Source organism: Rhagoletis pomonella, unplaced genomic scaffold, assembly GCF_013731165.1.
Source record: "Rhagoletis pomonella isolate Grant_MI unplaced genomic scaffold, Rhpom_1.0 Rhpom_scaffold_02545, whole genome shotgun sequence".
NCBI lineage: Eukaryota > Metazoa > Arthropoda > Insecta > Diptera > Tephritidae > Rhagoletis > Rhagoletis pomonella.
Window position 1 is genome coordinate 1 of NW_023461099.1, and position 11830 is coordinate 11830.

General features: G+C 40.3%; 1 long non-coding RNA gene across 1 annotated transcript; it reads right to left on the reverse strand.

The window, feature by feature from the left end:
• Positions 1 to 203: 203 nt before the first annotated feature.
• LOC118753505 lies at positions 204 to 11830 on the reverse strand. Its single transcript, XR_004994814.1, has 5 exons — positions 11757 to 11830; positions 11601 to 11670; positions 7512 to 7688; positions 542 to 802; positions 204 to 455 (listed from the first exon to the last, which is right to left on the reverse strand). It is a non-coding gene; the product is annotated as an uncharacterized LOC118753505 (long non-coding RNA).

The window sequence follows — 11830 nt, forward strand, 5'->3', positions numbered from 1 at the left end:
TTTTTTTAATTCTTATGTAAATTTTTTAAGCCTAAACCGTTTTGTCATTTGAGGGAACTTTTTCAAAAATCATCTTTAAGAAACTATTTCCATTTTTGGAGGTATTTTGAACTCGGTCCAGCTAATGTTAATATTTTTCCGAAATATTTTGGTGGACGTCTTAAAATATTTTAGATTTTATAATTCCTTTCAGAGATATGCAGTGTTTAGGCCAACGGCCTAAATTTGTCGCAGCATTTTCGACCCACCCTAATGCTTAACATAACTTCATTATTATGTCAACTGTCGAACTGTTTACCACTATGTTACTTATGCTAAAATGTCCCTTCGGTAAATATACAGTTCGACAGGCAACAGTAAGAAGAAATTTCAACCGGTCACTTACTTGTTTTCCGAGAGTGAATCCAAGAGGACGTGTTCCAGCCATTGTGTTCCTGAGTCAAATCAAAGGTAACCTGTAAAACCAAATATATACATACATATATTAATACCAATATCGATATTGAATAAACACGAATTTATATTTAATATTAATACAAACGTTTTTGCTTTATTTCTCATTCCAACAAATTAAATCGGCCACGACCTTGCTCAAGCGTTGTGCCGGTTTAACATACTGGTCCTTCAACGCCGTAACATTTTCCACTTGCCAGCGCCCAGCTTTTTGAGCCAATCCGAGGATTCCAATTTGAGCCTATCTGAAGCAGCCGTACATTGCAGCAGCAGCTACAAAATTTTTGCACAAAGCAACCAAAGGAGCTTCCAGTAACAACAGCAAAAACACACACACGAACACCGACACCTGTTAGATAAATAAAGTCATCAATTTTTTACATTAAAGGTACGTGGGTCAAATTTCACTGCACTTAGATTATCTTGTGTAGCATTTATTTAGTTAATAATCAAGAATTCGCGAGTGATTTTGTGAAAATTTAAAGTTTTAATTGCAACCGAAGTGCTAAGTGACACACACACACGCACATATATATGTACATACATTTGTGGGCGCTAAAGCCATTTAAATATTAAACAAGTGTGATCAGGCATAAAAAAAGGCAGTGTTTTGTTTTGCTTTGGAATTATCGCGAAACAATTTGCAAGAAGTTTCTTTACGGTGATTAATTCAAATAGTTGAATTTTTGTTAATCATATTTTCCTTGGTGACTTGCATTTTAGTACCGAAATTTACCAACAACACTGCACTTGTATTCGGTTTACATAACCAAACTTTTCACTGCACCGAACTTTGGTACTTGCAATATTTCCTTTTCACAAAATCACTTTCGCGTTTGCATTTAATTTATTAAAAACCAATACAAATTTTGGCACTATTTCTAATTAGTCAAGTGGTGTGTTTTTCCATATTCATTATTTATTTGCACTTGGCATATAACGCGCTTGTACATAAGAATATATACACATACATACATATACAGATCTCACTGGTTTGGTTGGCGAGCAATTTCTTGTGAACAAACAAACATACATACATACGTATACTTAAAACGCATTTATATTGCTAAATCGGTGTTAATAAACATAGAAAGTTCATAGATACAATTTAAAGGAAAAATAGAGAATTTTTATTACTTTGTGGTTGAATTGGTGGTATTTTGGTGGTGCATTCTGCTTATATACATTGGGTATATAGTTTTGGGTTACCTTGACATAGGATTTTCTTCGTGTGCTACCTTTACGGTTGGAAAATTGGCTTCTTTTGAGTCAGTCTCTCATAGTGATACTTCCAAAAATTTCTTGTGAAGTTGTTATTTCGCAAATAAGTGAAAAAATTAAATAAAATGGAAACATACACCCGGTTAGCAGATTCGGTCATTGAATTTGATACAGAATTTCTGAGCACTCCCACAGGTGAGCACTCCAAACATTCGCTGAAAATTCAGCAAAGCGAGCTTAGTGCACTGTGGGAGAAAGCCAAAGCACTCTTTGACGAAGTTCTGACTACCGAATCAACTAGTGCTAAAGATGTTAGCGCTATAAGAAAGAAAAATAAGATCTGCTATGCAGCTTTTGTCCGGTGTATGACAAAAATTAACGAATATTCCGAAAAGTTGGAAAAATCAGAAAAGGAAAGTGAAGAGATGTCACTCGCTTCGCATAGTTTGCATCTTCCACCTTGCGATATTGACGTTTTTAAAGGTGATTATTTGTCGTGGCCAACTTTTCGTGACATGTTCACGGCAATTTATATCTTGAACAAACGGCTAACACCCATACAGAAGCTTTATTATCTGAATCAAAAAACGCAGGGTGAAGCCAAAGAAATTGTCAAGAAATGCGACTTAACGAATGAAGGCTTTAACACAGCCTGGAAGAATCTTTGCGATAGATACGAAAATAAGAGGATCCTAGTTAACACTCAGTTGAAGATTCTCTTCAACTTGAATACAGTTGATAGTGAATGTGGAAGCTCAATAAAGAGATTACAAAGGGATATTAATAATTGTATATCATCCCTAGAGAGTCACCAGATTGACATTTCAAACTGGGACCCTATTATTACGTATCTGTGTTCTACTAAACTACCTGAGGAAACCCTTTCGCTGTGGGAACAATCGGTAGAAAATAAAACAGAAATATCCAAGTGGTCAGATATGGACCGATTCCTTTCAAGCAGGTTTCAAACGTTAGAATCGGTTTCAGGTTTAAGAGGAATCAAGACTTCGAAGTTTTCAAAAGTGCCAAGTCATAAGCATTCCTCTGAACCCTCTCACAAGAAACTTGGCGTTTTTCAAACTAGTGTCGCCAAATACATGTGCAAAATGTGCCAAAGCAACGAGCATAGAATTCATATGTGCCCAAAATTTCTGAAGATGTCTGTAGCTGATAGAATCTCCTTTGTAAAAACGAACAATAGCTGTTTTAACTGTCTGTCTTTCGGACATTCGGTGTCGAAATGCACGAGTTCTTATAACTGCGCCAATTGCCATTCTCGACACCATACGCTCCTACACAATCAGACAGCACCGCCTAAAACAGCTACCAGGGAAAATACTTCTAATCCTGCGGACAATTTACCATCGACTTCCAGACAGGCACAATTGAGGAATCAAGCTTCAAAGGGGAAAAGTAACCAAGTAAAAAAGGTGCAATCACATCACGCTAATACTAGCAAAGGTGTTTTACTCGGCACTGCTCGGGTTACTATTCATTATAATGGCACCAATTATGCTGCTAGAGCTCTAATTGATTCTGGCTCTGAGTGTTCCTTCATTACGGAGAGGCTCAGACGCAGAATCAACTGCCCACAAAGAAAATGCATGCTCAAGTTTCGGGCATCAATAATACGGTTTCTGCACAGGTAAAAGAAGCGTGTTCGATACAGTTGCGGTCACCGATTGACCCATTCATTTCAATTGATGCTATTGTGTTAGTGCTACCAACTCTTACCGGGAATTTGCCAACTTGCGACATTAGCGCACTAACACAACAAGCTTTTCCTGATCTCATCCTGGCAGATAAAAGGTTTTATGTAAATGAGCAGGTCGATCTTGTCTTGGGAGGGGACATATATCCCCATATAATTTTGAGTGGCATTAAGAAGAATGTTCTTAGTACCCTTCTGGCACAAGAAACAGTGTTCGGTTGGATACTGACTGGTCGTGCTGATGCAGTCAACCCAACCAACAATAATAGAGTATCGTTCTTCAATGAAGTGGCCCTAGACAAACAGCTAAGCTCTTTTTGGGAACTTGAGGATCTTCCACGAGATAAAACTGCAACAGCTGAGGAAGCAAAGTGCGAGGAGCTTTACAAGCGTACAACACAGCGGAATCCAGATGGGAGGTACATCGTGTCGCTTCCTTTCAAGGCGGAGTTCCCGGCTGATATAAACTTAGGGCCATCACTCAAAATCGCGTTTTCTCAATTTTACAAGAACGAAACTCGACTTAGAAAAAATCCAGACTTACAGAGGGAATATAACAAAGTCATCATGGAATACGAGACAATGGGCCATATGTCTAAAGTTAATGCAATTCAGTCAGCAGATGCAGTCGACAGTTACTATTTACCACATCACGCTGTGGTAAAAGAAGAGAGTACTACGACAAAGGTTCGGGTGGTTTTCAATGCTTCGTCGTCTTCAGCCAATGGTGTCAGCCTGAACGATATTCTTCTTCCAGGGCCAGTGCTTCAGTCTGATTTACCAGTGTTGATTCTCCGCTGGAGACTTTTTAGATACGTCTTCAATAGCGATATTGAGAAGATGTATAGGCAAATTCTTGTAGACGCCAACCAAACGAAGTACCAACGAATAATTTTCCGTACGTGTCCAAACGAACCAATTAGTATTTACGAATTAAAGACGGTTACTTTCGGTATAAATTGTGCTCCTTATCTCGCGATAAGGACATTGCTCCAGCTAGCTGATGACTCAGAAAGCCTCTATCCTATAGCCTCGAACATTTTACGAAAAAGTATGTATGTCGACGACGTTCTTGCCGGAGGACATACTATTGACTCCGCGATAAAAGCCAGGGATGAGATTTCCGCAGTTTTAAAATCAGCTGGTTTTCCACTTAGAAAATGGACGTCGAATTGCAATAAAATATTGCAAGGCATACCAAAAGCACATCTGCTGAGTGAAAATTTCTTAGAGTTTGAGGACACAAGCAGTGTAAAAGCCCTAGGTATAAGGTGGAACGCGCATTCCGACCAATTTTATTTTATAGCCAAGCCAATAGAAGATAACGTCAATCCAACGAAGAGAGCGATATTATCAGCCATCGCTAAACTCTTTGACCCGTTAGGTTGGCTAGCTCCAATGATAATTGTCGCGAAAATACTTATGCAGAGCATATGGTTAGAGGGTACAGACTGGGACGAGACGGTGTCCCCAACAACACTAGATAGATGGCAGAATTTCACGAGAAACTATCAGGAAATCAATAATATAAGGATACCACGTTGGGTATCTTTCTCACCAACGGAAAAGGTAGAGATTCACGGATTCTGCGACGCATCCGAAAAAGCGTACGCTGCCGCAGTCTACTTACGCGTGGAAAAAGAGGATAAAGTACTTGTAAATCTGCTATTAGCAAAAACTAGAGTAGCGCCAGTCAAAACAATTTCTTTGCCTAGATTAGAACTTTGCGGGGCGGTATTACTGTCAGAAATAGTCGAATCAATCACCAAAAATCTTGAATTAGGCCACCTAAACATACATCTGTGGACTGATTCGACGATTGTTCTGGCGTGGATACGCAAGCCCCCATGTTCGTGGTCAACCTTCGTTGCCCACCGAATTACAAAAATCTTAGACAAAGTAGGGAACTTGAACTGGCTTCACGTCGATTCAGCTACGAATCCCGCAGATTTAGCAAGCAGAGGCATACTGGCGAACGAATTGGTCAAAAACTCTTTGTGGTGGCAGGGACCTTCTTGGCTACAAGAAAATAGGGAAAATTGGCCAACCCAAGAGACAGACTTCACCACGAGCATTGAGGAAAAAAGGGTGCACGTTCATGCAACAACATCGACAGACAAAATCAATGACATTCTTGACCGGTTTTCTAGTTTACCGAGGGCTTTGAGGGTGATATCTTATATATTGCGTTTCTTTCAAAGAACCCATCCGAAGACAAAAGCTTCTTTTCAGTCGGAATCTTGCTTAATTTCATCTAATGAAATTAAATCAACGACTACTCGCCTGATTAAACTTGCTCAGAAGCAACATTACGGAGCAGAAATCGCGAAACTGAAAACTAAAGAGTGCATTGAGTCTAAGAGTGAAATACTTCCTCTTAATCCATTTCTGGATAAAGATGATGTGCTGCGGACGGGGGGTCGTCTTGGCACATCTCTGGATCTAGCGTACAACGAACGGCATCCCGTTATACTCCCATACAATTGTAGATTATCCCGTCTGATTGTCCAATTCATCCATGAAACTTCTCTCCATGGTGAGAATCAACTAATGTTGCGTCTCATACGAACGCAGTATTGGATTCCTAAGGTGAAAACGATGATAAGGTCCACAATCCATAACTGCAAGATCTGCACTATCTATAAAAAACGCGCGCAAGGCCAACTTATGGGGATTCTTCCACAAGAGCGAACAACTTTTTCGCGACCATTTACCAATGCTGGGGTGGATTTTGCTGGACCATTTGACATTAAGAGTTATCGTGGACGAGGCTGCCGAATGTCAAAGGGTTATGTGTGTCTATTTGTCTGCTTTTCTACCAAGGCCATTCATTTAGAGGCCACAAGCGACCTAAGTACTCAATCGTTTTTAGCAGCATTTTCCAGATTCGTTTCCAGACGAGGGTGTCCAAAAAATGTGTACTCAGATAATGGGACAAATTTCGTAGGAGCATCACGGGCTTTAAAAGCGGAACTAAAGGCATTTTTATCCGACGCTCGGACGAATACGTTATCAAAATATGCCCATCAGGCATTGACTTGGCATTTCACACCTGCCGCAGCTCCGCACATGGGTGGTCTGTGGGAGGCAGGTGTGAAAAGCTTTAAAAGCCACTTTAAAAAGATCGCGTCTAATATGAAGTACACATTTGAGGAATTCAACACTCTACTATGCCGAGTTGAGTCGTGTCTCAACTCACGTCCGCTGAGCCCAGCTTCCAATGAACCATCTGACCTTGAGCCCTTAACTCCAGGTCATTTTTTGGTAGGCGGACACATCTTGGCTCCACCAGAACTAGATGTGAACGAAAACCCAGCCTCGATCGTCAATCGTTGGCAGAAACTCAAAGCCTTGCATCAAAACTTCTGCAGGAGGTGGAAATCGGAGTACCTTACCGAACTACAGAAACGAATAAAGTGGAAACATCCTAAATCCAACATAAAAGTGGGAGACATGGTGGTCATAAGAGAGGATAATCTTCCACCTAACGAATGGAGATTAGGAAGGGTGGCTAATTTGCACCCAGGTTCTGACAATCGAGTTCGTGTTGTAGAGGTCATAACTGAAAAGGGTAGAGTGACAAGACCCCTTGTCAAACTAGTACTACTACCACCCTATACCACGGATAACGATGAAACTATGGCGTCTGTATAAATCCATATGAAAAAAAAAAAAAAACCCCCCTTCCACCTACCACACCTTTCCATATTGAATTGAAATTCAAAAATAAATTTGCATACTTAATGAAATTGAACCATTAAGACGATAGTTACATTTAGACACACACTGTTCAATAAATTCGGTAGAAATTGCTAGGAATTTTTTCATGTCGTTAACGTTTTCGTATGCGAAAACAACTTGCCAATGAGAAGAATCGCTAATTGTACATATTGCTATTTCAAAGACGTAAACAACATGAAATTAAAACCAATTCTAGCTATACCGAATGAGAAGTAACGTACTTGGTGTTTAAATTTCATTAATTTTTTCCATCTACGTATGTAAATTTATTTCACACAAACACATTGCACCAGTCACCATGGAACGGCCCGCGAACAGAGTAGGCTGGTTTATATCAATAATACAATAGGAGAACATAGAAACATTTTAATTGTAAAGCACTTACCCCCTTTTTCCCTTTCGGCTCTTCCGATCTTTTTTCTTTGGTCGTATGGTGGCTGGTTCTGCTTCAAAGAATTCACCTTCCACTGGGCATTGTGGATAGCGCATATTGCCGGCCATCCTGGCTGCATCTGCAACACCATTCCTTCGATGCGTTAATCCATGTCCTGTGCTGCACATTCTTTGATAAACAACAAAAAAAAAAAAAAAACAGCTTTAAGCAGATCCCCGTAGTAATTTCAAACGCATTCACCCGTCATACATATACACGTATTAAATTTCTTTCGATATTTCCAGCTCAACGTATTTGCCGGCGAACGCAATTTATTTCATTTCATTTTAAATTACACATATTAGTAATCTGTAACCCAGTACAGTAGCGCAGCAGCAATGACACAATGATACCAACACACTGTGTCAACACACAAGCATACGCGGCATTGACCATCCCTAAGGCAATAGTATGGAATGTGCCAAAATTGTGCCGTTCATGCGTTGAGCTGCATTTATACATACATGTACTGAAACTACAACTCTAAGGCAAAAGCATGGAATGTGCAAAAAAATGTGCCGTTCAGGCGTTGAGCTGCATTTCAAACATCCATAAGTATGTATGTATGTACATATATGCATACATGTACTGAAACTACGACGGTATAAAGGGGTTGTCAGACGTTGTAGTGCAATATTTTTTCGGATAAGCTGTCACAGTGGGAAATTTTGTAGTGTCTGCTGAAATTAGGTTTATTTCCAAAACGTTTTTTTTTGACAATTATTCCAAATTATCTTTCACAATTTGCAATCAGTATCATTCGGCAACACTCGGTTAATTTGACATAACTTGCAGCAGAAGTGAAAATTGCTAGGGAAACACGAGCAAGTTGAAATATATTTTTCGAAATCGATTTGCACTCTTTTCAGTCACACTTCACAATGTTTATTTCTTCGCATGTAGAAATAAAATTTATCCTTCCCGTCTGACACACCCTTAACGCGAACAACTAGTACAACATGTACATATGTATGTATATACCCAGCAGGAACGTCCTAACGTTCTAAAATTTTCAATAATAACCAACACATTCCATATGCCATTTTTGGCGTTATATAACACGTTACTAATCGCGTAATAATATTTGATTGGAAAGAAACAACAACATATAGGATACTATAATAGCGGATTCCATGCAAAAGTAAGAGAAAACTGCTCACACGTGACACGATTATGCGTTATATTTCTCCACGATCCCTATGTAAAACGATGGACATTTTTTTTAAAATGCTCACACAAACTGTTTGCAGTACTATCTACGCGTATATAACGCATTAGCTAGCAGATAGGGTTCCTACTGGTATGCTTGGACAAAAGCCACAGAACTGTAGGTGAATTAAATAGTGCACCGGTACTTCGGTGCATATGTAAGGTTTTCAATAATACATGCTTTTTTATCACGCACGTTTTTTTTTGGTTCGAAATAACTTTGATTTACGTATTTTCTTTGTACGCATGTATTTCGTAAAATTCACTTATTTTTAGTTCCACATTAATTCTGTTTTTATACATTCACACTACTTACATATATTCATTCACCTGGAGTTAGCCTTTATTTCCCCATTTCTTTTTTCACAACACCAACGCCGTTTTTTGTTTTACGTTCATTTATGTTTTTTCCGATTCACAAGCACAAATACTTCACCGGTACCGCACAACCGCACAACCGCACTTGTAGTAAACACAAATATATATAACCTTGTTTGTGTATGACAGGCGGCCATTCACGGAAGTAGGTTCTACTATCGATAACATGAGAAATAATTTCGATACTTTACAGAGTTACCTTGAGAAGTATTTACACTCGGGCTGCACTTGCAAGTTTCTGTACCCAGTCTGCGTAAAATATTGCGCAAATTAGCTTGCATTGCATTAGTTGGCATTGATGTGTTTGCAGTAAATGAAATTATGTGTGCTTTTTTTCATATAGAGGGGGTGGGTAGTAATAAATAACACATAATTATTTATTATTATCTATTTTTCAATTGCATAAGTTTTTCATTGATGCAATTTAATGCGAGCACAGAGACTGACGAAAAAGAAAAAAAATGATAATTGCTACATAATAATTTGTTTCCACCATACTTTTCGTGCCATCTCCATGTCAGGTAATAAACCCACTTACCTCTTGCAACCCTGTTGTACCAACCATAAAGGCATGCATGCACGGTCAAACCACCTATCAATCATTAAGGGGTCATAACACTGTGCACTTTTAGGCAGTTAACGAAATTACGGAAAAAACCGTACATGCTCCATCTCGTTTCAATATTGCTCGCCATTCCAAAATCGATCATTTTTGTCGGTGCGCTACATACAAGATTATTTCAGAAGATGACTCGCTTCACTAATGTACGCAAACAAGCTGAGGCAAATAATTACCCGCTGACGTGCAGATTATGCAGCAACAAGCATCCCTTAAGAGTATGCCCAATATTTCGTGCCAAAAGACCAGAAGAACGCCTGCGTGACGTTCTGATCCATCGCTATTGCACGAACTGTTTATCGGGGATACATCGTGCAGCACACTGCACTAACCCAGGGAGATGTCGACGCTGTAACGAAGAACACCACACCATGCTCCATATTGACAACGTGAGCGATGGATCAAGACGTCAGCGACGATCAAGGAGGCCAATAATCAACAATGACAGTGATGATGCGCTTTCACTAGATGCGTCTGAGGTCGGAGCGGAATCGAATGCTTTCCGCCCAGACCTGGAGGAGGAAGAAATGCCAGTCGCTGGAGCGGAAACTAATGCTTTCCGCCCAGATCTAGAGGAGGGGGATATGCCAGAAACTGGAGCGGAAACTAGCGCTTTCCGCCCAGAAGAATCAACCGGAATGGAGTCATACGCACTCCATCTGGACTCGGCTAGTGAAGTGGAGCTGGAACCCCAGCGCTACGGGCAGCTCTTGAGATATGAGCAAAGAGAGCTAAGCGGAATGGAAATGAAAACTTTCCAACCGCGAAACGAATGGCATCGTCTTCAAACTCGACGACTGAACAGACGACCGCGTCATCGGCGACAGCATGGAAGAGTGGAACCACAAGCGTTCCACCTTCCGCCTAGAACCGGTTTCCGGTCAGGTATGGTCCAGGACCTCCGAGCCCCGGCACATCCGATTCAAGCCCTCACATCGATCGCGCCGACAGCTGTGGTCAAGATAGAAGCAGCGGGCCGCCTACATTTGGTTCGAGCCGTAATTGATGCGTGCGCTTCGACGTCCATAATCGCCGAAGATTTGGCGAGGGAATTAAATCTTGGGATAACTGCAATAAATTCCCAAAGGGGCTACTTCAACAAGTTGAGAGGAAAGCATGGACAGTCAGCCACCGTTACGACGCACGCAATTTCCATCAAAAATTATCGGAAGCGGACATACTAGTTTGGACGCTACCGTAGTCGCCGCTTATTCGAACCTGAAGCTCGCGGACCCGCGCTTCCACATCGCAGCGCCAGTCCGCTTAGTATTAGGCGCCGAGGTCTTCCCCAAAATACTACTCGGCGCAATTCCTGCGGGTACTCTCGGCCCGCTATTAGCACAGAACACCATCTTTGGATGGGTCCTGTCGGGCGCTTGTTGAACTTTTTTTTTCTTCGCATACTTTTACCAAAAATGAATTAAATACACACTGAATTGTTACTTATTTTATTGAATAAATGTGCAGTTGAATTTTTGAAACCCACGTCTTTAAATAATACTTTCTTCTACCTTACAGAGTTTAGGTACATGGACAACGGCAACGAAGAACATTTACATTATTAGATAATTTTTTAAAATTAAGGAGTTAATTGGAACATAGTGGCCGGAACACGTGGAATTCAGATTTTTCGCTTCGCAAAGGGGGCCGGCATGTTTAGGCCAACGGCCTAAATTTGTCGCAGCATTTTCGACCCACCCTAATGCTTAACATAACTTCATTATTATGTCAACTGTCGAACTGTTTACCACTATGTTACTTATGCTAAAATGTCCCTTCGGTAAATATACAGTTCGACAGGCAACAGTAAGAAGAAATTTCAACCGGTCACTTACTTGTTTTCCGAGAGTGAATCCAAGAGGACGTGTTCCAGCCATTGTGTTCCTGAGTCAAATCAAAGGTAACCTGTAAAACCAAATATATACATACATATATTAATACCAATATCGATATTGAATAAACACGAATTTATATTTAATATTAATACAAACGTTTTTGCTTTATTTCTCATTCCAACAAATTAAATCGGCCACGACCTTGCTCAAGCGTTGTGCCGGTTTAACAT